Source organism: Chelonoidis abingdonii, chromosome 24 (genome assembly GCF_003597395.2).
Source record: "Chelonoidis abingdonii isolate Lonesome George chromosome 24, CheloAbing_2.0, whole genome shotgun sequence".
In the NCBI taxonomy this organism is placed as follows: domain Eukaryota; kingdom Metazoa; phylum Chordata; order Testudines; family Testudinidae; genus Chelonoidis; species Chelonoidis abingdonii.
Window position 1 is genome coordinate 25709915 of NC_133792.1, and position 25888 is coordinate 25735802.

Below are 25888 nucleotides of genomic sequence, written 5' to 3' on the forward strand. Positions count from 1 at the left end.
TACGTCACTTAGCCTGTTTGGCCTTGTTCTTCAGACTGCTACAAGCCCACTATAATCCCCAGAAATGCACTGCCCATCCACTGCTTAAATGTGTGCTACAGTACATATAAAATCCATTGTGAACATGGTGGTAATGTCTAGCCTGTATCCTGGGGCAGGGAAATGTAGTGAATCCATTTTTCTGTACTGGATAGGCTGTATAGATGGTTCTGGTCAGGCTGCAATGATAATTGGTACTTGAAATAAAGTTAACGCCACTGCTTCATGGCTATCTAGAGAGATGAAATACTGATAATCTAATGTCCCTTCTGTGTGTGGCAAGAACAAAGGATGTAAAATGGCTGCATTCCTTTAAATTCAAACCCCGCTGCTTCCTACTGCAACTGAGGGCGTCTTGCTAAAATACTATAAGCAAAAAAAATGCCCCAAATCTCCTTGCCTGCTAAGGTGCTGAGTGCCTCTCTTCCAGTCCTGGCCCTCAGACATGGAAAGAGAGCGCAGCCTGCAATGCAGAGACAAATAAAAGAGAAAAACTCTGAAAGAAAGGTGGAAGGGCCTGTGGATCTGCATTTAGAACAATGTGATACAGATGAGAAGCTGCTGGCGCCCACAAGGGGAAAGCATGAAAAATTCCTTGAAATGTTAACGCTAATCCTTCCCACAGCCTCCATCTAGTGTTTTAGATTGCAAGCTGTCCAGAGAACAATCTTATCCTCATTTCATGTCTAGTAAAGCACTGAACTGAACTACTAAATACACAAATAGCAACTCAAGCTACTGCTGCACTGAAAGGGAAGGTATAAAATGGAGCCCAGCTGGGGTCATGCCTCCCCTCCAATCCCTCACCAGACCCAGAAATACAGGGGGCGACACCACACACATTCTGGGGGCAGTAGTGCCTAGATGACATTCTCCCTTCCTCCACCAGGTAGCCTTTGGGAAAGAAATTCCAGGAATGAGCTAGACTGAAGGACAACTCTATGGCTTGTGATTGATTTGGTTGCAGTTGTGTGTCTGTGTAAAAGAAAGCAGGAGAAAGCAGCAAGAAAATCAGGAAGCAACAAGAGAAGCACAAGTAGTGTGGCCCTTCCAAAAGAGCAAGCTTTTTCTGCAGGGTGCTAGCTAGGTAGGCAGGCTTGGAATTGTGCTCAAGGAAAGTGCTTCCTGTCGTTTGATCCTAATATGTTTAGGGAAGCAGGACTTTCTGTAATGCTTTGTAAATAAACAGGATTGAATCAAAAATACCAAACTCCATTAGCATTTCTCTTAACAGAAACAACCCAGAAAACCCCAAATATTGGCCAACTATGGGGATCAGAAGGGATAAAAAAAAGTCAGATTGCACTCTGCCATGTTCACGCTGAACATTCTCTCCTGTGCTGATTGTCTTTTTGCTCCAGCCTCTTTTGTGCCTCCCTCACTGTCTCTAACCCCTCCTGCCTCATCCCTTCCTTTGTTTTTCCATCCAGCTAAAACCCTCCTAATATAACCTCACTGAAAGGATTTAAACAGCAATAAAAGGGGGAATCACAGAAATAACATGACATTTGCAGCCATCGCATTGTTCACTCTGCTTGTATGCTCTCTCCCACTCCCTACTCTTTGTCTACCTTGTCTAATTGGACTGTAGCTTTCTGGGGCAGGCACTGTCTTTTGTCCTATGCTTGTGCAGCGCCTAGCACAGGGAGGCCCTGTTCTCAGCTGTCCCCTGCACTACTATAATGAATCCAGTAACTAAAACAAACAAATAAATGCACAGTGATGAGGATGGCAAAGGGAAGACCAAATGGGTAAGAAAAAGTTAAGCCTGAATCCCAGTGCCACGCCACCGGATGCAAAGCAACAAGGGAATTAATGTTGAGGCTGAACCTTGGGTCTTGTGCTTGGAAGCAAAGTCACATGCTGCATTGTTTTGTCCTTTTCTTTCTTCTCTAAAAAGTCAATCTGAGCCACTACTTGGAGGTGACATTATGCTGAGAAGAAAGGGCTGGAGTGACAAGCTGGAATCTGGTCTCCTTTCCCTACAGACCCAGTACAGCCTGGGCCACAGCAGAGCAGACTCCTTCTGACACAAACACCTTCCCAGTCCCAGCCCTGCCCAGGTGGGATCCCCACTGAGATGAAGGTGTATTCTAGTGTACAGGTCTCATTCCATCCCAAACACCACTGATAAAATTTGGGAAACAGTAAATGCCAAAGACTGGGGTGGTTTTTGTGCTGGGGCCTGTAGTCTACTAGGAACTGACTTGGAAAATCACCCGTATGTTTCAGATAGGCCACTGGACAAGATGCGCAAGGCTCTGAAGGTATGTCCCCCGGTATCTTTACCAGTCCTCAGAGCCCACCCAAATGTGCATCAGCCATCAAATCCTCTTTTAAATAATAAACATGCAAATAACCATTTGATCCCCTTCCTCCAACCGCATTAGAAAAGCATGGATTGTTATTCTATTACTAGGGACCATTATCCAAACTGAGCACGTGAGCTCTGACAAGTGAAATGTAAAAATATAATTAGGAAGGCCAAAAAAATAATTTGAAGAACAGCTGGTCAAAGATTCAAAAAGTAATAGTAATTTTTTTTAAGTACTTCAGAAGCAAGAAGCCTGCTAAACAACCAGTGAGGCCACTGGACGATTGAGATGCTAAAGGAGCACTCAAGGACAATAAGGCCATTGCAGAAAAAACTAAATTAATTCTTTGCATTGCTGAGGATGTGAGGGAGATTCCCAAACCTGAGCCATTCATTTTAGGTGACAATCTGAGGAACTGTCTCAGACTGAAGTGTCATTAGAGGAGGTTTTGGAACAAATTGATAAACTAAACAGGAATAAGTCACCAGGACCAGAAGGAACTCAAATGTGAAATTTCAGAACTGTTAACTGTAATCTGTAACCTATCATTTAAATGAGCTTCTGTACCAAATGACTGGAGGATAGCTAATTTTAAATATTACAGGCCAATAAACCTGACTTCAGTACTAGGCAAACTGATTGAAACTAGTAAAAAACAAATTTGTCAGACACATAGATGAACATAATTTGTTAGGGAAGAATCAACATGGTTTTTGTAAAGGAAGATCATGCCTCACCAATCTCCTAGAATTCTTTGAGGGGGCGTCACCATGCCTTCATAGGTCACAACTGAGAATACCAAATTCAGGACAAACTGCTGAGAAATAGGGCAGACATACCCCAAAACTAGTAGTTATTCTCCCATAAAATATACCAAACCAGCAACAAAAGTAAACTTCAGTTTCACCACACTGGCTAACAAGAAGTCAGAAAAGCTGCTTTCTTAGGCATTCCAGTCCTTGTATCACTACCAAAACACTAGACTTAAAGATGAATGGTTGTTTAAAACCAATTTCATCAAATAAAAATGTCTTCTGATCCCAAAGGACAAGCCACATACCCAGCTCAATATGCAACTCGGATCTTACCCAATAATCATTCCCTTAGCGTAAGTCCATAATCCAGAGGTTTGAGCAGGAAAGAGGCAAAATAGAGATATTTCCAGGGCCTTTTATAACTTCTTCCATGTGAAGGGAAATCCATTGTTTCAAACCAAGCCCTCAACGCAGCTAGTGGAAAATCACATGTAACAAGATGGTGTTTGGAGTCACAAGGGCAAGTCACATGTCAATGCATGATTTTGTTTAGTCACAGCAAAAGCCATTACCAGTACTCTAGTTGTTCACATGAAAGTCCATTAAGCAGAGATGGGCGTCTTCCATGGTCCATTGTGAGTTAAGAGTCCCTTGATCGGCCATTTAAGTTGAATAGTCCCTTCAAGATGTGCAGTCTAAATACCTTGTGGGCATTACCACAGCAGCAAACGTATTTGAAATACTGGTATAGAGCCAATACTCATAACTTCAAATACAAAAATAATACATGCATACAGAGAGCATAATCATATTCAGCTGCTCATAACTTCCCATAGACACCTACTTGACGTACTTTGTATAAGATTTGTTGCAATTATATAACAGTGGTAGCAACATTCATCTGCATGGTCATATTTTAATCAGATAATGTAACAGGGGGTCAACAAGCATGTGGACAAGGGGGATCCAGTGGACATAGTCTACTTAGATTCTTCAGAAAGTCTTGGACAAGATCCCTCACCAAAGGTTCTTAAGCAAAGTAAGCTGTCATGGGATAATACGGAAGGTTCTTTCGTGGATCGGTAACTGGTTAAAAGATAGGAAACAAAGGGTAGGAATAAACGGTCAGTTTTCAGAATGGAGAGAGATAAATAGTGGTGTCCCTAAGAGGTCTGCACTGGGACCAGGCCTATTCAACATATTCATAAATGAGCTTGAAAAAGGGTTAAACAGTGAGGTGGCAAAATTTGTAGCTGATACAAAACTACTCAAGATAGTTAAGTCCAAGCAGACTGCAAAGAGCTACAAAAGGATCTCTCAAAACTGGGTCATTGGTCCACAAAATAGCAGATGAAACTCAGGGTTAATGATTGCAAAGTAATGCACATTGGAAAGCATAATCCCAGCTATACATATAAAACGATAGGGTCTAAATTAGTTGTTACCACTCAGTAAAGTGATCTTGGAGTCATTGTGGATAGTTCTCTGAAAACATCAACTCAATGTGCAGCGGCAGTCAAAAAAGCAAACTCGGTGTTGGGAATCATTAAGAAAGGGAGAGAGAATAAGACAGAAAATATCCTATTGGTCTGGAACAGCTGCCATATGAGGAGAGATTAATAAGGCTGGGACTTATCAGCTTGGAAGAAGAGACAGCTAAGGGGGAGGAATATGATAGAGGACTATAAAATCATGACTGGTGTAGAGAAAGTGAATAAAGAAGTGGTATTTAGTCCTTTTCATAACACAAGAACTAGAGGTCACCAAATGAAATTAATAGGTAGTGGGTTTAAAACAAAGACAAGGAAGTGTTTTTTTCCCACACAACGCAGTTAGTCTGTGGAACTCTTTGCCAGAGACTGTTGTGAAGACCAAGACTATAACAAGGTTCAAAAAAGAACTAGATAAATTCATGAAGAATAGATCCATCAATGGTTATTAGCCAGGATAGGCAGGGATGGTGTCCTAGACTCTGTTTGCCAGAAGCCAGGAATGGGCGATGGGATGGATCGCTTGATGATTTTCTGTTCATTCCTTCTGTGGCACCTGGCATTGGCCACGATTGGAGGACAGGATACTGGGCTAGGTGGACCATGGGTCTGACCCAGTGTGGCCGTTCTTATGAGCAAAAATTCTTCAGGTAACAGTATTTATTTGGGCCTGTCAGACAGTTTGCGAGCGCTAAACAGTATTGCAATGGTAATGCACTGGACATAACTCAAGCGAAACAGAGACTTAAAAAGAGAACAGAAGGAAGAAAAGTTGCCTCCACTTGTTACAGGTGCCAGTCAGCCTCACTTTTGTCTGTAAAGTTCATTAATGAAGCTCTGTAGCGAGTCATACACTGGGTGAGATTACTTTACACACAGCCATATTTAATTTGCAATAAGGGGAACACCTTGTTTTATTTTATTTCCATGTGCCCATTTAATTGGGCTTGTGATTATTTAGTGTCATGGCTGTGGAGCTCTTTTAGGGGGGACAAAAGAAAATTTAATGAAAATTATTCACAAGCCCAACTTCTGACTAGTAAAACTGAGAGTTTAATGTAAAAGGCAAAGTCCCCATCTGGTACTTCTCTTTGAAAAGAACAGCCCATGTGAAGGATTTATTGTGACATTACAATGCTTGATGTCAAATAATCTAGCTGGAGGAACATTATTGCCCTAAAGAGAGCCATCAGGCTCTGTGTGACATGGATATTTGAAAGGATTAACTACACTTAAATCAATATGGGCAATGAAAACAGAAATAACCAATCTTTTGGCCACTCAATTATTTAAGAGTGTCTGTATTCCCTACAGAAAGGAATTAAACACATGTTTAAGAAGACTGACAATTAAATCTGTTTCTTTAATGCTGAGACAAGGACACAAGGATCCCAGATCGCTCTCCACAGTAGGGACTCATGGTTCAAAAATTGAAACATTCTGAAATGACTATTTATTCTGTGTACATTGTAGGCCATGTTTTACTTAGCAGTGGAATTCATAATTACCCTGGTAAACTCTCTGTAACACAATCATAGACATGTAAAGTGATTTCCATTCACAAGTAAATGCCAAGTCAACACAAACAAGAGTTCTAGGTGAATCTCAGAACTACAAACATAACATCATTTGGCCACTATTCCCTTTGGGCCCTGGGCAGATATGATTGCAGGATCAGGACATATACTAGATACATACAGCACTAGGTGGGACAGAAACATTTGCAACAAGTAATCACTATCCATATTATACTGCCTCATGATTGGATGTGAACATCATGAACTGTACATAAGACTGGCAGCTGCATGCTGACTTGCCTGCTCCCCTCTCCCTCTTCCCCTCAGTTTTATACTGCAAGAGCATGAGATATTGGCTCTAAAATTCTCACACTATTAACACTAAGTGTGTTTTCTGCTGACTGAATTTAAATAAGATGAAGATTGCTACATCCTCTCCATTCTAGGGAAGTTTGTCTTATTGGTCTAAGGCTTCTAAAATCAGGATAATATTTTACAGAGTAAATGTTCCTCTCTTTAGGTTGGTGGTTACACCATTTCCCCTTAGGTGTTTTTCATCCCAGGTATGATGAGGAGTGATTCCTTGTTTGGAAACACATTCATAGGACATTTCTATTTTCAGATGGTGCATAAAGTACCAGGCGAAGCAGGAAGCATTCACAGTCTGGAACAAGCACCCATCATATTGCAAATACCATAGGTGACAGGAGAACATCAGCTACCTCCTTACCTTCTGTTTGGCTTCCTGGCCTGGAAAACTGAAAGATGTCCTTATAGTTGAACATAGTCTGATACACTAAGATCTCTTGTAAGGTAAGAGTCTCACAGTTGTCCATGCAGAATATTTTCAGTTTAGAGAGAGCTTTTGTGAACTCATAGGTGGCTAAAGATTCCAATTCTTGATTTACATGCCACTGCATGGCACGGCGGCTCAGAGCTCCTCTAAGCACAAAGAACGCACAAGACTAGTGCTGCATCTAGTGGAAGGTGGACTTGGAGCTCTAATAAACCCTGGCCCTTGCCCCACTTTGGACTGGACAGTGCATCTGGCTACATGCAGAGGAAGATGATGTTGCAGAAGCCATACTCTTCCTGCACACCCCAGAGCTCCTCGAGATTTCCAGTGTGAGGCTCCCATAACTCCTAAAGCAGAGCTGTTCCTTGAAGGCACTACTGAGCCCTGTGTGTTTGGTTACAGATTTGTTCAGCCTCTGTAATGAAGTCTGGAGCCATCATAAAATTCCACTTCATGAGAGGAGCAAGAAGAACTAATGCCCTGCAATGGGGATGCAACGTGTTCAGGGTCCCCAGCTTCCGTGCAAGGCGTTAGGAATATTTCCACAACACCCGAGGCTCAGGGAATGTTGGTGTGAGAACTGATTGGAACCAGGTTTGTTCTGTGAGCAACTCACACAGTTATTGTTGCCAGGAAAATTGCTTTCTAGGTCTCCCTCCCTTGCTCTCATACATCCCCTTATCCAGTATCACCCTGTTCTATAGAGAATCTATTTCTCCTTTAGCAAAGTCCAAAGGCTTCCAGCTTTTTCTTTAATCTCACCCAAATGCTGACTTTTCCATCTCACTGCAACATGCACCTGCTTTGCCCTCCTGAATTAGGCCTTGGCTACACTGGCGCTTTACAGCGCTGCAACTTTCTCGCTTAGGGGTGTGAAAAAAACACCCCCCTGAGCGCTGCAAGATACAGCACTGTAACGTGCCAGTGTAAACAGTGCCGCAGCGCTGGGAGCACGGCTCCCAGCACTGCAAGCTAATCCCCATGAGGAGGTGGAGTACGTGCAGCGCTGGGAGAGCTCTCTCCCAGCATTGGCGCTGCGACCACACTCACACTTCAAAGCGCTGCCGTGGCAGCACTCCCACAGCAGCGCATTGAAGTTTAGAGTGTAGCCAAGCCCAGTGTGTACCTGTGAGAGACATGGAAGGACCAGCTGCCCAACAATGAGGCTTGATGGGAATGAGTGGCTTTCAGAGGAAAGTTTCTATGGTCCATTATCAGGGGGTAGCCACGTTAGTCTGGATCTGTAAAAGCAGCAAAGAGTCCTGTGGCACCTTATAGACTAACAGAGGTACTGGAGCATGAGCTTTCGTGGGTGAATACCCACTTCATCGGATGCATGTCACATGCACGTCACATGCATCTGATGAAGTGGGTATTCACCCACGAAAGCTCATGCTCCAATACATCTGCTAGTCTATAAGGTGCCATAGGACTCTTTGCTGCTTATGGTCCATTGTTAATCTCTAGAGCCACTCAGTTCCCCACACCACGCCAGAGCTTTTGTTGAATCCCAGACTTGTTGGATCCTTGTTTTCAGTTTGCTCCTTTCTCTGTCGTTGAACATGTGTTGAAATAACATGCTTCCCTTTATTCACAATTAATTCCACGAGTGGGAATCACACTGACAACACCATGTTGAGAAACAGATTACATCACAGTAATAGCTGCTGTTTCACCAAAACTCTATTGTTTTCCCTAATAATCCATATTTAGGCTACAGTGTCGCTGGAAGTTCCATGCAATCAGAATAATTGCTAAAACAATCATGTTTGTGACTCTCAGCCAACTTAATATTTAGGCAGAAGAGAGAAGTTGCAATGTGTCAACAATATGTTTTTAAACATAGAAATGGGAAGAAGTAATTGTCTCTCTAAAGGTTACAGGAAGCAAGGAGCCATCTATTGATTTTGATTTCAGGGTAAGCACTTCCACACTGCATCCCGTCCTTTATCAGTTCAATGAAGACAGACAGTGAGCCACTTGTCACCAGAATAAATTGGATGAACAAGGGTCTGACCTTTTTCAATAGAGGTTCAACCAAAATTCATTCAAAGTGTGAGATTTTCCTCAAGAAAATGAAACAGATAAACCAGCATGCTTGTCAATGAAATTGCTGCAGAAAACATTTCTTTTAAAAATACAGAAAGAAAGAAAGAAAGAAAGAAAGAAAGAAAGAAAGAAAGAAAGAAAGAAAAAAAGAAAGAAAGAAAAAGAAAGAAAGGAAAAGACCTGCTAGGACCATCTAGCTGATGCTGCCAAGTCAACTTATTGGGACAATGCTTTCCATTAGAGCTGGTCAAACATTTTTATGTCAAAAATACCTTTTTAACTGAATGGAAATTTTTCCCAAGAAAACTTCAGTTTTTGTTTAAATTTAAATACAGAGAATGAAATTATTAAGCTAGGGCCATTGGCTGATGATGTCATTCTTAGGAATGATGTCCCAAGGTAGTGATTTCCATGCCAAGGGCTCAGTTAAGCTCCCACAGTAAGACTCATAGGAGTTAGACATGAAAATGGCTGTCTAGATCATTCCAGCGATCGCAGAGCTAAGGCATAATTTCAGTAAGAGAGACCCACAAAGGGGAGTTTTTCCAGCATGGGATTAGCTGTGACTCCAGTTATCAGGAGCTCTTCATAGCTCTGCCCTCACACACCTTGCCTGACAGCAGCATGCCGAGGTGGAACCTGAATTATTGTGTGGAGCTCAGGCAGGGGTGAAAGTAAAAAGAGAGACTTACCGGTACGGGGCTGGGTTGGGGCCGGGTCGGGCCCCCAGAAGGGGCTGGGCCTCAGGTGGAAGGAGCGGGGATGGGGGGGTTAGAGCCAGCCCCTGCCCGCCCTGTACCGGTAAGTGCCCTCCCCCTCCCCTACCAGGGTAGTAGTGGCAGCCAGGGGCTTCAGCAGCAATTTAAAGGGCCCAGATCTCGGCTGCCGCTACTGCCTTGGGCCCTTTAAACTGCTGCCAGAGCCACTGGCTGCCACTGCTACCCTAAGGCTCCAGCAGCAGAGATCTGGGGACTATTTAAAGGGCCCAGGGATCCCCCGCCTCTACCACCCCAGCCCTTTAAATAGCCACTGGAGCCTGCCGGAGCAGTGGCGGGGCTCTGGTGGCTATTTAAAGGGCCTGAGCCCTTTAAATAAGTGCCAGAGCCCCACCTCTACTCCAGGGCTCTGTGGGCAATTTAAAGGGCCCAGGACTCCCCTGTTTCTACTGCCCAAGCCCTTTAAATAACCCTTGGAACCCCGCTGCTGCTACTCCAGAGCTCCAGCAGCAATTTAAAGGGCCTGGGCTCCAGCTGGAAGCGGCTGCCAGTTAGTCCCTCTATCTGCACTGCTTCAAGCAGCTCCCATTGGCCCAGAGCAGCGATACGGAGCCAGTGGGAGCCGCGATTGGCCGGACCTGTGGACTGGGCAGGTAAACAAACAGACCCGGCCCGCCAGGGGCTTTCCCTACACAAGCAACGACCTCTGTTTGAGAAACCCTGACATGGGATCATTGCCTAAAGCTAGTATTAAAGAAAACTATTTAAACCTGAAATCTGTTTAGACCTGAAAGCCCAATTGTCCTGCTTGGGAGATACAAGCCTCAGCAGGATTCTTTCCACTAAGCTGAGGAAGAATTGTTCTATTTGCATATGTGGCCAGCTCCCCTGAGCTCTACCTTAGCACATTTGATGGGGCTAGTCATTGTGTGCCTCTTGCCACTCAAGAAAGCAGAAAAGGAGCTGCACTCTGATCTGCTGCTTCTCTAAACTTGACTTGTGATTGGTCTGACATGACTCCTGTCACTCACTTTAATCTATGTAACAAGCAGCTCCCTTGTCTGCTCTCAGTACCAAAACAAATTAAATAACAAATTGCAAGCACATGGATTAGTGAGAGAGGAAAATACTGTGTGTGTGAGCACGCATATGCGTATGGTAAGGGCCAAGGTGTGTGATTTGACAAGCCACCCACATGCCTCTAGTATGTTGTAAGTCATGAGAACAAAGTCTGCGTTCCTATCAGCACTTCCCATGCAGCTGAGAAATGCTGGGGCCCAGTATGAGTGCAGCTTTGAAGCATTAGGACTCGCTTTACCCATTACCTTCCTAACCCTCCTTTGATAGCGACCTATATTTCACAGCATGCAAGGGTACAACCCCACAGACTTCAGCAAAGTTATGCCTATTTTATGCCAGGACCAAATTTGGTTCATGGCAGCCATTTCAGACCCTGCTTTATTTCAGGCAGAGCTTATAACATTGCCTATTGTTAAGGTTGCCCAACACTTTCCATTATAAGACCTGCTTTCAGTTGGTTTTACCTTTGCCAAATTTTAAATGTCCAGACTGAAATACCAGGTGTTTGCCTCAGACTGAATTTTTTTTTTTTTTTTAAATTCAGCAAAAGAGTTACAGCCTTTTCCAAAAAGGGTGTAAAGCTTGTTTTCCCCGGTACAATTTGTTTTACTACCATTAAAGCTACAGTGTCTCCATGCTTTAGAGCAGAGATATGCCGTTGTGCAGGAGGTGTCTTTTCTCCCTCCCCACAGAGCTCTATGCCAAGGACACTGCATAAGCTTCATCACCTCCAAACTCACTGAGCATTTTCCAGCCTGGGGCTGTAGATCAGGTTTTTTTAAACTTTTGTATAATTTTTGTTGCTTCACCATGTCTGAAAGGAGACTAGCTCCAAATCTGGGCTTTTCAATCGTTTCCAAGATGTCTTTATTAATGACTAAAAAAGCAGATTCTATAATAAATGATTGCCTTACAATTATTATATGTCAAAGTACCAAGTACAGATGCTTTACTCAATGATTGACTCAGTTGTAGGGCGAGAGGAGGACCTGCAGCTCTGGATCTCTGCGCAAGGATCTGGACTGGACTCTGATGTTATTTTTAATCACAGTTATTACAGTGGTACCTAGAGATCAAGCAAGCATGCAGTGCTGTTGTGCCAGTGGCAGTACAATCACTGTAGCACACAGTCCCTGCCCCACAGAGCTTTCAGTCTCTATAGAGAAGCCAGACCTGGGGTATATAATATACATCTCCCATGTAACACAGACAATAGCCGGGGCCCCAGCTCAGAATTTGAATGCCCCACTCTGGATCCTCTGGCAAGGGGCATGCAGAGTGCAAGTGCTCACTGGGCATCAAGGGGAAATGTTGAAAGATACAAGACAGCTGAGGGTGTTCACATCTGCAGACCTAGTCACAGCCAGCACTTTACCGTTCCCCGTCCCAACCAGGGAATGTTGCTCTGTGTGGAAAATCTCACAACCTCTACGGTGGCAGCTAGCAAAATGATTCATGGTGTGGTTTGAATTCAGTGGATGTTAACAGCAGAACCAATGCTCATTAACACTATCCTGTGAACTTGTATCTCTAAAGCTTTACAGCATCACCATGACTTTCTAACAAAATATTGTCCTTTTTCTTTGTGATGGGCACGTCACTGGCAGAGGACATCCTGGAGATCTTCTGAAATTGAACCCGTTAGAAGAGCTGGCATGCTCAGTACTCACCCCAAGCATTCTGGCGTGTGGCGTGGGACACCGGTGCGTGCTGTGGCAAGTGCACTAGTCACTAGTGCTCCAGGCCCAGGTGCCCACGTTTATAATTTCTGTACATTTCCAACTTTCAGACAATGCTCTGTTCTAATGTCTCATGCCTGTTTAAGGAACATAAAGGTTCTATACTGAGAGTCCCTGGCAAAACTAGTGCTGTCCTCGTGAACACTGACACATCATGCAAAATGACCCGTCCACCCACAGCACTCGGGCAATGGCATAGGAAGAGTTTCTCTGAACATGCAAGTGACTGCAAACGCCCGTATCTCTGGCACACCTGGGGCTGCCTGCAGCCTGCTCACAGGAGATAACAAGTATAAAATGGCATTTTCTCTTATGGCTGCTAAATACACTCAAATACAAGACTGCTATGCTTAAAGTGTTGATGATCTAGGCTTTTAGATTTTCAAAGGCTTTAAGGCAATTTGGCTTAATGGATCCAAAGTCCCACTGGATCTGGACAGCAGACTCCTGGAGACTCCTGGAGATTGCCTTATACCAGCACTCATTCACTTTTGTTCTATTAACATCTTATAGAATATCAGAGTTGGAAGGGACCTCAAGAGGTCATCTAGTCCAACCCCCTGCTCAAAGCAGAACCAATCCCCAACTAAATCATCCCATCCAGGGTTCTATCAAGCCTGACCTTAAAAACCTCTAAGGAAGTAAATTCCACCACGTCCGTAGATAACCCACTTCAGTGCTTCTTCACCCTCCTAGTGAAAAAGTTTTTCCTAATATCCAACCTAAACCTCCCCCACTGCAACTTGAGACCATTACTTATTGTTCTGTCATCTGCCACCACTGAGAACAGTCTAGATCCATCCTCTTCGGAACCCCCTTTCAGGTAGCTACAGGGGTATGCCTAAGACTCAAGGGCAAATGGTGAGTTTATTTCCCTGTGTTGGGATGGAATGAAAATAACTAGATACAGTACTTATAACCAGCACTGAAAAGAACAGTTCTGAACAGGATGCAGTGCAGCAAGTGACATATAGGCCAACTGATTCCACTGCAGAATTTTGCAAACCACATCTGAGTGCAGAAGCAGCTACAGAGCCAACAGTCTCAACAAGATGGAGTTTAGGATCACCACAAGCTCCCTGTGTCCCCTATATGCTGGGATCTTTGGGTCCTGCCATCAGCTGGGGCACCAAATCCCAGGGCCTCTGGCTCTTCACCAGAACTGATATTGGAGGGCTCATGTGCAGGGGTGAAAGGGACATTCAGTCCTTGGCCTGACACTGCTAAAACATGTCCATCAGTGTGGGCACCTTTCTTATTTTAAGAGTGTGTAAAACAGATTGAAAAGAGGGTCTGTCACCTTGGACATCCGCTCTCAGCTCAGGCTGAGTAGAAGCTATTCAGGCAGGTTGTAACAAGCATCTATGGATGGCACCTTCCAGGAAACGTATACATTACAATATAGTCTTCAGTTGCACGATCACACACTTTTCCACAGGATCCCTGCCTCATTCAGTGCACGGAATGGATGGTGCTCTGGAGACAAATCAAGCTGTGTACTGAAGGAGGCTGTGGTCCCGGGGTGGCCAACCTGTGGCTCCAGAGCCACATGCGGCTCTTCAGAAGTTCATATGTGGTTCCTTATATAGGTACCGACTCCAGGGCTGGAGCTTCAGGTGCCAACTTTCCAATATGCCAGGGGGTGCTCACTGCTCAACCCCTGGCTCTGCCACAGGCCCTGCCCCACTTCCATCCCTTCCCCCACCCCTGAACCTGCCATGCCCTCACTCCTACCCCTGCCCGGAGCCTCCTGCATGCCAGGAAACAGCTGATCAGGGGTTGCAGGGAGGGAGGGGTAGGCACTGACTGGTGGGGCTGCTGGTGAGTGGGAGATGCTGGAAGTGGGTGGGAGGAGCTCCTAGAGGGCTGCGGATGTACTACTGTGGCTCTTTGTCAATGTACATTGGTAAATTCTGACGCCTTTTCTCAGGCTCAGGTTGGTCACCGTTGCTGTAGTCTGTAGGACCCCAGCCTCATTTGCCGCAGTGAATAAGGCAGAGAATTTCAGGAGGAGAAATGGTGGTCCCATGATTTAGACAGATGAATGCTGCCCTAGTAAACTGATTTTCTCCCTGCCTCTGCCACAGAGTTCTTGTGTTACAGTTGGCAAGTCATGTAAACCAAAACTTTCACAGGTGGCCACTGTGTGTTCATTTTCTGGATATCCAATTTAAGGCATCTGGGGATTGATTTGCAGAAGTGCTGAGCGCTCAGTCAATGAGAGCTCTGCTCTGAATAAATATAGTGCTATTTAAACAGAAAGTGATGCTCAACCTTTATTACAGCAGAGCGAGTGCTCTGCATTAATACATTAAGTACTCAGAACAGTTAGGCCCTAGACTCCTCAAATGGGGCACCCAGATTAGTTGAAGTTCCCCATGTGTAAAATGGGGGTTGAGTGCAGGCAATGGACATTCTGGTTTATGACAGTTCTGGAGGTTTTGAAATCTGGCTTTGTTCTAATTTGAACCCCATCCACAATTCTGAAATCCTTCAGGAAATAAAATTCAGGGGGAAAAAAATTTTGGAGTGATCAAAATGTTTTGTTTCAATAGTGACTTTTTTCTTTTATGATATATATAATGCACAGTTTAAAAATTATGTAACTAAAAGTAATTTCAAAATGAAAAATCTAAATCATTCATTCAAAAAATGCTGAAATAAGATGTTTTGACATTTTTGGAACTCTTCTCCACCCCTACCCCGTTCCGCTCTGAAATGAAATTTCAGTGAAATTGACCTGAGTTCATTAATCATTTCAATTTTGATTGAGGATTCTATCAAAGCTTTTCCAACCAACTCTACACCTAACTTCACCAGAGTACTATGAAGTTGATTTAAAAATATGAATTAATTTATTAAGATACAATGAAAACATCATAGAAAAAGCCCATGAGGAAATTAATAATTCTATATTCTGTGTATTCAGTGCAGAGTTTGGCTGTTGCACAAAAATAATTATTGGAGTTATATGCTGAATGAGGATAAAAAATATGAACTAGTCACCCATTCCGTGCGCCCCATTCATCCTGTGCACCAAACAGGCCATTGGCAGCACCTTGTGAAGATGTTCCCAGAACTTCCGGCAGCCTGACCAGGTCCCCTGCTCACATCCAGGAGGACGTGTAGGTGATTCTCTCAAACCAGCAGGCAGAGAAGACACTTGCTCTTTTCTTACCCACATTTCAGGTCTGAGTGTGCAGGGAGAAATCTCAGAAGGTCTCAGTTTACCTGCCGCTCAGGTCTGAGTCCAACCTGCCCATAGATTTAAGCTTTTCCCAAGCAGGTTTGGAGGCAAGAATGTAGACCTGTGGCTCTCAGCCTTTCCAGACGACTGTATCCCTTTCAGGGCTCTGATTTGTCTTGTGTACCCCGAAGTCACACCTCACTTAAAAACTACTTGTTTACAAAATCAGACATAAAAATACAAAAAAGTGTCACAGCTCACTATTCCTGAAACATTGTTTCTGTTCTCATTTTTACCATGTAATTATAAAATAAATTGATTGGAATATAAATATTGTACTTACATTTCAGTGTATAGTATCTAGCGCAGTATAAACAAGAGGTATGAAATTTTAGTTTGTACTGACTTCACTGGTGCTTTTTATGTGGCCTGTTGTAAAACCAGGCAAATAGAGGAGTTGATGTACCCCCTGGAAGACCTCTGCATACCCCCAGGGCTACCCCTGGTTGAGAATCACTGGTATAGAGGAATACAACACTCTAGAAGGGATTCACACAAGCACTATCAGCAGTAACCAATATTGATGTAAGACTTCCAGCTGGGACAAGCACAACCAGGCTCCCTCTGGTTCTGTCAAGGGGGAAAATCCCTCTTGCTGCCTAGGGATCACCAGGGCTCTGGTTCAGCTCTCAGCTGTGGTATGTTGGGAACACACACTGCAAGTCCAGCTGCCAGAGGGTAAACCTTAGATCTGATTAAGTCCACTGCAGCAGCATCTAGTCCCTTGGCAGCATCTGGGATAAGACAGATTAGGGAGCACCCCAGTGTATGTGACACCTCCCCAACCACATGTTTATAGTGTTCTCAGTCAGGCCAGGAGGGACTCTTGCATTCTGCTCAGTCCTCCCAGTGGCAAAGTATAGGAAAAGGCCATGAAGGAACCATTTTTATATTCATTTTAGGAAACAATTCACCTATATGATGAGTGCTTCACATATATTTGATGTGTCACTGGCTTATCAAAAAATCAGAGTAATTTAATCTTTGCTTAATACTATTTCTTGGTTTCTTTTTTTTTGAGAGGTATATTGTACAGGGCTAAAGCTGTGTGCTTGGCAGCAGAACTCTTGGGTTCCATTTGTGGCTGTGAGGAACCATTTGGCCTAGCGATAGAATGGGAGACTCTCTTATGCTGACTCATTCTGTCACTTTAGCCAAGTCATCGCCTCTTTCAGTGCTTCACGTTCCTCAGTGCACAACGTCCTGAACTTTCACAACATGAAAAGTCACCATTTATCAAGTTACCACACTGCAATTAACATTCTTTCCTGTTCTAAGGGTAGAGGAAAGCTGTGATTACCCCAAGCACTCTCCATTGCGAGAAAGGGGGAGAATGGACTCTCTTAAATAATGACATTTTGATTAATTGATTAAAATAAATCCTTATAAAGTATGGAAAGTTTGGCTTTCCAACTGGAAAGGAAGTAAAATTGAAGTGAGTGTAGTTCCACAGAAAGAATACCACTCCTCTCCAGAGCTGGGTCAGAAGCTGTTTCAGAGGAATTTATGAAGGCATTTTTATATGTGAAATGCAGAGCAGTGATGCCTGAGCCAGAAAAATCTCATTAATTTTCTGAGAACTTGAACATAGACCATCTATATCCTCATTGGTTGCCCCAGGGGCTTTCCCCCTTTTTATAGGAAGAGTCTCCTCTACCTTTTAAAAAACTTTTTAAGACTCTCTTGACTTTGGAAATTCAGCATAATGCATACTATTGAATTACACAAGGAAAAGATTCCCTAACATTGCAACGCCGAGTTTAGCTAGCTGGTGCCACAGTCCAGCATTGCCCTACTTAGAAAGTATGAAATAAATTAAGGCAGAGATGGGCCTGAACAAGAACCTTAGAGTCTGGATGTGTTGCAGTACAAACTCCAATCAAGACACAAGGCCTGTGTCCAGACACACTTGCACAAGTTCACGTCACTAGGGCTGCTCCTGATTTACAGCCACCTACATGAGGTCATCAGAGTGAGGCCAATAAAATTTACATCCATATCTAAGATTTGGCTCTGAGTCTCTCTAGAGCTGCTGTCAAGCTAGGGGACAAACCTCTGAAAACCCACTTGGGGGCATGTTTGCAAGGCAGCCCTTACCTTTCTCTGGTGTGGTGCAAGGACTTGTGGAAACTCCATAGGTTTCTAGTGAAAGGAAACAGTCAAAGGGAAGAGTAGTAGCTAGCAGGCAGAGTTTCATTTTGAACAATGACAATAAATATAATACTTTACACAAATAGGGATAACTACTGTCATTTCCTCCTCCCGTTCCAGCCCTGCTACTACGTAATCTTATGATGAGCAATAGCTCCTGCTGCAAGCTGTAACAGGGAACATTTATATTTTAAATGAGCCCTTTTACTAACTGCTAACAGATAGTTTAATAAAAGTTACAAGCTATCCAGCCCTACTGCCTGTTGCTGGTCTTGGGACCACTGGATCCTCACTGAGCCAATGAGAGTGGTGCCAGGCTGGCTGTAGTCACTGAAGGAGTGTGGAAGTCAGCAGACAGAGAAGTCCAGTTCTCTCTAGCACCTGGGCCAGTAACAGCCAGTGCAGCTGGCACGTCCTAGGGATTGCGGAGAGAACACCCCCTCCAGGGCACAGGGCACCCCAGCGGAAAGGGCAGTAAATCCGCTCTCCTGCCAGGGCAGTGCCTGGGCAAGCCAGGCTGCCACGGCCCGCACTAGGCTCTGGCTGCAGCTCCCTAGGTGCTAAGAGCAGGAGCAGACCCCGCTCCCGGTCAGCCAGGGCGCCTCAACTCTGCCCAGCTGCCCCGCCTGTCTGGGAGACGCTGCCGGAGGTGGCGGTGCTGGTGCGGGTGGGGGAATCTAACCCCCAAACACACTGAAAACCCTGTGTGGGCTGATCTGGCCCCTGTGCTGGTGGCAGCGCCCCGCTCCTCCAGCTGACGGGGCTGTCACAGGAGGGAGCCCGCTGCCCGTCTCTCCCCCGGGGCCTCGCCGGGCACATTCCCCGCTGCTCAGTGACACACCGAACTGGGGTCTGCAGCACGGCCCCTGCCTGGCCCAACTCCCCGCTTGGCTCCGAAATCAGCCTGCGCTGCTCCCCGCCAGGGCAGCGTCCGGCCCGCAGGCTGAGCTGCAGCCACCTCTGGGGTGGGGCTAGCTCTGCTGCTGCATGGAACCAGGGCTCTGAGCCTGCCCAGCTCTTTTCTAACTGCTGGGCCCCTGTCATAAACAGATAGCTAAGGGTTAATGTTTCTTTTACCTGTAAAGGGTTAACAAAGGGAACCAAACACCTGACCAGAGGACCAATCAGGAAACTGGATTTTTCAAAGTTTAAAACTCAGGGAGGGAATGTTTGGCGAAAAACTCAGAGGAAGTTGGCGTGTTCCTTGTGTGTTTTTTTTCTGTCTCCGGCTATGAAGGGATCTTTCTATCTCAGGCTTTGATCTTTCAGTTTCTAAAGTTGTTGAGTCAAAGTGAAAACAATAGCTTTTATTGTTTTTGTTATTAATGTGTGTAGTTGCTGGGTTTAAATGTATTTCTTTTTGAATAAGGCTGTTTATTTCATATTTTTCTTAAGCATTGAACCTTAATAGTTTATCGTTGATCGAAGATTTTTATCTGTTATTTTCTATATAAGCTTTTTCTTAAACTTCTTGAAACTGTTGGATTTCTTTTCTAAGTGAGGCTCTAGGGATAAATCGCTGGCAGGAATTACCAGGTTTTCAGGAAAGACTAGGGGAGGGAAAAAGAAGGAGGGGGGAGTAGAATTGCCTCTCTTTGAATTCAAGGAGTTTAAGTACAGTAAATTTCCAGGTAAACCACGGGCGAAGCCTGGGAGAATAATAGCGAAGACAAGGGAGTGGATTGTTCCCTTGTGGTACAACTGCAGCACTGATCTTGGATCCACCTTGTTCTATCATTAGAGGCTAAGGTGAACAAGTTTTCTCCCTCCTCCTGATGACACCCTTTTAGATACCTGAAAACTGCTATCATGTCCTCTCTCAGTCTTCTCTTTTCCAAACTAAACAAACCCAGTTCTTTCAGCCTTCCTTCATAGGTCATGTTCTCAAGACCTTTAATCATTCTTGCTCTTCTCTGGAGCCCCTCCAATTTCTCCACATCTTCCTTGAAATGCGGTGCCCAGAACTAGACACAATACTCCATGACAGATTTGTAGGAGAAAACCAGGAAATGAGTGGAACAACTCAGCACTCCGTCTAGACTGGCAAATATATCTTGGCTCTGACTTTCTTAAGGCACATGGTGCATTTGGGTCTCCAAGCACCAGTTACTGTGTCACCACCACATGAGGCACTAGCTCTGGGTTCCTAATGCACTGAGACTTATCACAGCGCCACTAGCCCAGCTGCACACACAGATATGCTGATAAATCCCTCCCTGGATGTTTTCATATTACACTGGATTTAGGAACATTTCTTTGCCTAAAGCTCCAAATGTGATCCAAGGGTCTACCCACGTGGATGCACCTGGAGCAACAGGGCCTAAAAGAGGACACCCCTCATTGGAAATGTCTTGATGGTAAATTCCGTCTGAGGTTAATATAACTGCCTACCAAATTCCCAGTGAATGTCATCACCATGGCTTCACTGGGAACAATGTGAATATGCTGATTTTGACTAGCTGAGGGTCTGGCCAAATAATGTTTACAATCCAGGCAGGCCCCTTGATGCCCTGTAATAATAGTGATAATTACCAGCTTGCACCTGAGGCTAACATAGCTTCCTCCAAAGGCAGGTTACTGCTGGTACCACGATTTGTAAGGCTGAAGGGAATAGAGATACAGATATTTTAGATGATTTGGCTAAGGTCTGACAGCAAGCCAGCAGCAGAGTCAGGAACAGAACCTGGGTCTCCTGTCTCCTGCTCCAGCCACTGCACAACACTTGTCAAAATCAGAGGGTTTCATGGTATGTGGGGATCCATGGTGCTGGCTTAGCGGTTAAGATCAGATGAGTTATAACCTTAATACTCCAAGCAAAGAGGGAAAGGTGTGGGCTGGTGGCATAAGCATGTGACCAGGCACCAGGATCTCCTGAGCCCTAATCAGGGCACTATGTCGCAATCTGGGACCTCAGCCAAATCACAAAACCTCTCTCCCTCAGTTTTCCCCATCATAAAATGAGGTGAGTTATATTGCCCCTTCCCAGGGTGCTGTGAGGATTGATTTGTTAACCTTTGTGAGGAGTTTGGACAGATGGAAAGTCCAGTAGGAATATTAACGAACACATCACAGCAAAACAGGAGAAAGCTAATCTAATCATTGGCATCATCAGAGCAGACTTCCATTTTAAACTCTAGCTGTCTCTTACAGTTCTCAGCATCCAACATGAAAGGCTACTTAGTGCTCGCTAATACACCATAAACACAGCTCCTTAGGATATTGCGTGCTAAATACCAACCAATTGGGGAGCAATTACAGACTCTTCCAACTGCAGGGGAAGAGCTGAGAACCATTTAATGGCAGAACATCCCTTCCCCAGTTTGAATACAAGTGACCGTGTGTGTTTGCCTTGCGTTTCACCAGGCAGCAACATGGCAGATATATAAGGAACAACTTTTATTTTATTTTACACCTGTTCTCCTTCAAAGGGAAAATAGATGTCCTATGGCAATTGCAGCAAGCCCTGGCTGCTCTCAGCTTCTTCAGGTCACAGGGCTGCAGCTATGGAGATGTTCCTTTGAAGCAGTGTCTAGCTGCAATACATACAGTTGCTTCCTTCCCTTCATTGTGCTTGGAGCTGTTGTGTTGTAAATGCACTATGGAAACAGTATGGCGAATCTTCAGCAGAACTGAGGGGAGATGGAGGGAAGGGCAACCCAGCTCCCAAACAATGATATCTCAGAATCCTGCATTCCTCCCAGAGAAGGTGATTTTTTAAAAACAGTTGCAGATTTCTAGATGTTTGAATATCCACTAGAGAAAGCTTTAAAACAGGTATCATTTTCTTATAAGGACCCACGTAACTATGTGTCTGCTGTGTAATTAGAGAGTGCCAGCAGTGATGGTACCTGGTGAGCTTTTGACTGTTATTTTCAACAGAAGGTAAAACAGTAGCAGAATAAGTTCCCTGAATTTCATGTTAAGAAATAAGTTGTGCATCGGAATCTCTGAGCTCTTAGACCCAGGATTTCATCTTTGCCTGTTACAGCCGAGGAATGACGGAAAACATTCTAAGATATGGTCAAGGAAGTGAAGCAAGGTTCTCCCAGAGCCATGTAATCTGGGGATGGAGAGAGAATCACAAAACCAAGGCAATGGGAAATTAAGGCCAAGGCAGGTCAGCTCGTACATTATTACCAGCCTAAATTTCAAGGGAAACTGGGCTATAATACATTTGATGAAAGCCAGTCAGAGCCTCACATACCACATCACAAAGCTATCAGTACATAAAGGGATGAACTTTTTATTAACTGCTTCATGCCAACTGCAGATAAAAACCTAACATTAGTTTGGGGGGGTGGAGGGTCGCATTTTAAACTCTTGCATTTTCTCTCTCTTCCTTTTTATCTTTTCTGGGAATGTCTCATCAGACAGAAATGATGACAATCTCTAGAATTTCAGGAGTTACCAATAACAATAATAAATAATAGAAGCCTGAAGACATGGCACAAAAACAGAGCATAAAATCCAAATCTGAAACATCTGCCAGTGGCACTGAGCATTAGCATAACAACACACATTTGGGAATTGGGAATACAGTCTGACATTTGTGGTTATACTTGTATGAATCCCCCTTAATATATTTATAGCAAAATCCTTCATCTAGTAATGATGAAGACAGAAATTCCAGTATCAGTCTCTATTAGCCTGGTGTGCTCACTCCATGGCCCAACATTCAAAAAGTTAGAGCTAAATATTCTGATGAATAATCACTGCTCTTCTCCCTACAGCACCAGGATTCAATCCTTCCTCCTCTCATCAAAATAGTTAGTTGAATAAATTGTCTCCTTTAAGAAGAGGCATTTCCCACACCCTTGTCTAAGTCCATGTGGTAGTCTGGTGTCAAAACAAAACCTACAGTATAAACTCCCCAGTTTTGTTTATATTTAAAGGAGTCACATTTCCTCCTTCCGTTAGTTATACCTCTGGAGAGTTTCCATAGGGCCTTTGCAGGTATGCTGGGGGAGAAGGTAAACTTTTGATTAGATCTGAAAGTGAGCAGCAGTGGCAACGAGAATCCCAAAACCAGTGTCTCCCAAGGGACACATGAGCCAATAAACTCTGCTGATTCCTTGGAGGACATTTTCTATTACAATGCAGTTTGCTCTAACATTTGCCAGACAGAGGTAAGCTATCTTCCTCAGCTGCGAAGTCAGACACAGAGCTGAAAGTGACAGTAATGCAACTGGGCTTCTTTTCTGATTTCCTAGAAACTCTTCTATCATTGAGTTTCTTCACAGCTCAGCCCCTAGTTCATGTTAACAAACTATTTCAAACTTAACCCAACTTTGTGTATTAATCTGAATGTGTATTCAAGTCTCACTCAGAAATTTCAGAGGCTGAGTGGTCATTAATAGGACACGTTCCATTGTGTAGATCCATAATAGGAATGGGCTTCACCATATTTTGTCTCATTCACTGCCTACACTATGCAGCCATGGATCATAATGCTGCAGATGTACATTGGAAGTTCACACTATTACTGCCCTGTTTTGTGAAACCGGCCACTGCGTTTTGGTGCTGATCTAGCAATCAGAATGCTGTTTGTTAGGGACAAGCTAACTGACTTGGGTTAAATATTGGAGCAAAGCATTGTGGGCAACAATGTGTACAAATCTGAACTCAAAACTTTTATGAAGTTTCAGAAGAATCAGGTTAAAACTGTATTCTAGTGCTTCCGATGGTTTGCTATCATCCCTGTCATTTGACTGTTAACAACATTCAAAGCCATTGTGCTGTGCATCAGCTGGTCTCAGTAATCACCTGGTCCTGTTACTAATATACACTGATCCTCCCTCTCATTCCTCCTACTGCTCATTACTCACTTGTCTTCTGTTAAACTGTAAGCTCTTCAGAGAAGGGCCATGTCCTCCTGAGAGCGTGCAAGGCTCAGCATAATGTAGCCCGGATCCTGGCTGGGGTTTCTAGGTGCTTCTGCAATACAAATAAATACAAAGAAGAAGAAAAAGAACATTTCTTCCTGATTTACCCATGACTGTAAGTGGACACAGTGCATGGATAAAATTCCCTTGTCTGCAGAGGGCCAGCCTGTGCACTGTTTAAATCCTACCTCAGCTCAGAGACGAGAGCTGGTCAAAAAAATTCTTCAAATCATTTTTTTAATCTAAACATGATTTTGGGTTTGGGTGTTTTTTGGACAAAACAAAAATTTTCATTTTGGTTGAAATTTTCAATTTTTCAATGAAGATACAGAAAACAGATTTTTTTTTCAGTAAAATAATTCAGTTTTCAGTAGAGATGTTCAGGTTTGGTTAAACATTTCATTTTTCAGTATATATTTTTGGGACTTTTTAGCTTCTAAAAATTGAAAAGTTTTCCTGAAAAAATAAGATGATTGATGAGGATTTACTGAAAGTAGTTTGTGAAAACCAAACATTTTGGGCTTTGCAGTGGTTGAAAAGTTGTTGAAAAGATGAACAATTTGCACAGGAAAATTTTAAAACATTTCAAAATATCCTGTGAAAAATAACTGCCTTGTGCTGGCCTCCTCAGAGAGGTGAATTTCACTGTAGCAGGGTGAATATCACCCACTCCAACCTACATGAAGCCAGGAAATTCAAGTAGTTTCACAACAAAGCCTGACCTCATGGGAGGTCCAGCCCAATTCCCTGACCAAAGTGTCTCAGAATGATTCAGACAGGCACCTGAACTTATGAATATTTATCTGAACCTCCAAACCTTTTGAGGTTTACATACACCTTATCACTTTGGAGCTGTAAACAGTACACAAGCCAGACAGGAAGAAATAGCTGAGTTAGATCAAAGGCCACCAATGTATTTTCAGTTAGCAGCTATCATTTTTCTCCAAAACATTGTGAAAAGCTCCTATTGGCCAGCCAGAAATGGCCTTTTGCTTAAGGCTGTGTATTGCACAAATCCAGAGAAAGACCTCACATTTGCCCGGATTATTTTAAATGTGGGGCTTCTTGTGCAGCTCATAAGGCATTTACTGACAACATATCAATAAATTGTAGATGTGCTGATTACTAAAAACTCTTCTCCTGATAATCCCCCAATTACTTTTCATTGCTCTGTCCTCCTCCTCCCCAGATCAGTTTCCTTATAGTAGGTAACATGAAGTGTTTGCCATGCTCTATTGCAGCCCCTCCTGTTCTCCTACACATCACTTGACATGATAATTATTTTTTGCAGAGCTCCCATTCTAATACCCACCTTTGTAATGGAATCTAAGTTTGAAACTCAGATGCGTTAATTTTAGGGAGTAGTTGAAACTGGGACAAAACCAGTTAACCTTACAAATATTGTTTGTGCCATTAAATATAAATACCTTATTTTGCTGATACAGGATTACCAGATCTTCAATAATGGAAGAATCTGGACGTGCAGTCTGCCCAGAAATGGTTGGTTCTTACACAATGCCCTTGCAATCCTTTTTTATTGTCTTTTCTGCTCTGGAAAGCTCATTTTCCTTTGAGAATTTAATGTGTGGGTTTCAGGGGCAATTGAATAAACCAGTAAAGGGTTTGGTTTTTCTAAATGTCATGTTGAGTAATGGTGGATCTAATGCTATGATTTAGTTTTTTTCATCTATTTTTGTTTCATTTAATCTTTAAGTATTAGCTCCAGTAAATTTCTGCATATTTATCCATCCTGGCGTACTTTACATTTTGTCCACCCAAATTTGAAAGTATTTCAAGACTTGGAAGAGAGAAAGGGTACATCTACACTACAGGATTATTCCGATTTTACATAAACCGGTTTTGTAAAACAGATTGTATAAAATTGAGTGCACACGGCCACACAAAGCACAATAATTTGGTGGTGTGCGTCCATGTACTGAGGCTAGCGTCGATTTCTGGAGTGTTGCACTGTGGGTAGCTATCCCGTAGCTATCCCATAGTTCCCGCAGTCTCCCCCGCCCACTGGAATTCTGGGTTGAGATCCCAATGCATGATGGTGCAAAAACAGTGTTGCGGGTGATTCTGGGTAAATGTCGTCACTCATTTCTTCCT

At 43.7% G+C, this 25888-nt stretch overlaps 1 long non-coding RNA gene across 1 annotated transcript in view; it reads left to right on the plus strand.

Annotated features, from left to right (window-relative positions):
• The window catches only part of LOC142045894 (uncharacterized), a 503229-nt gene that overhangs the window by 229537 nt on the left and 247804 nt on the right, over nt 1–25888 (plus strand). The gene's annotated exons all lie outside the window — the stretch shown is intronic.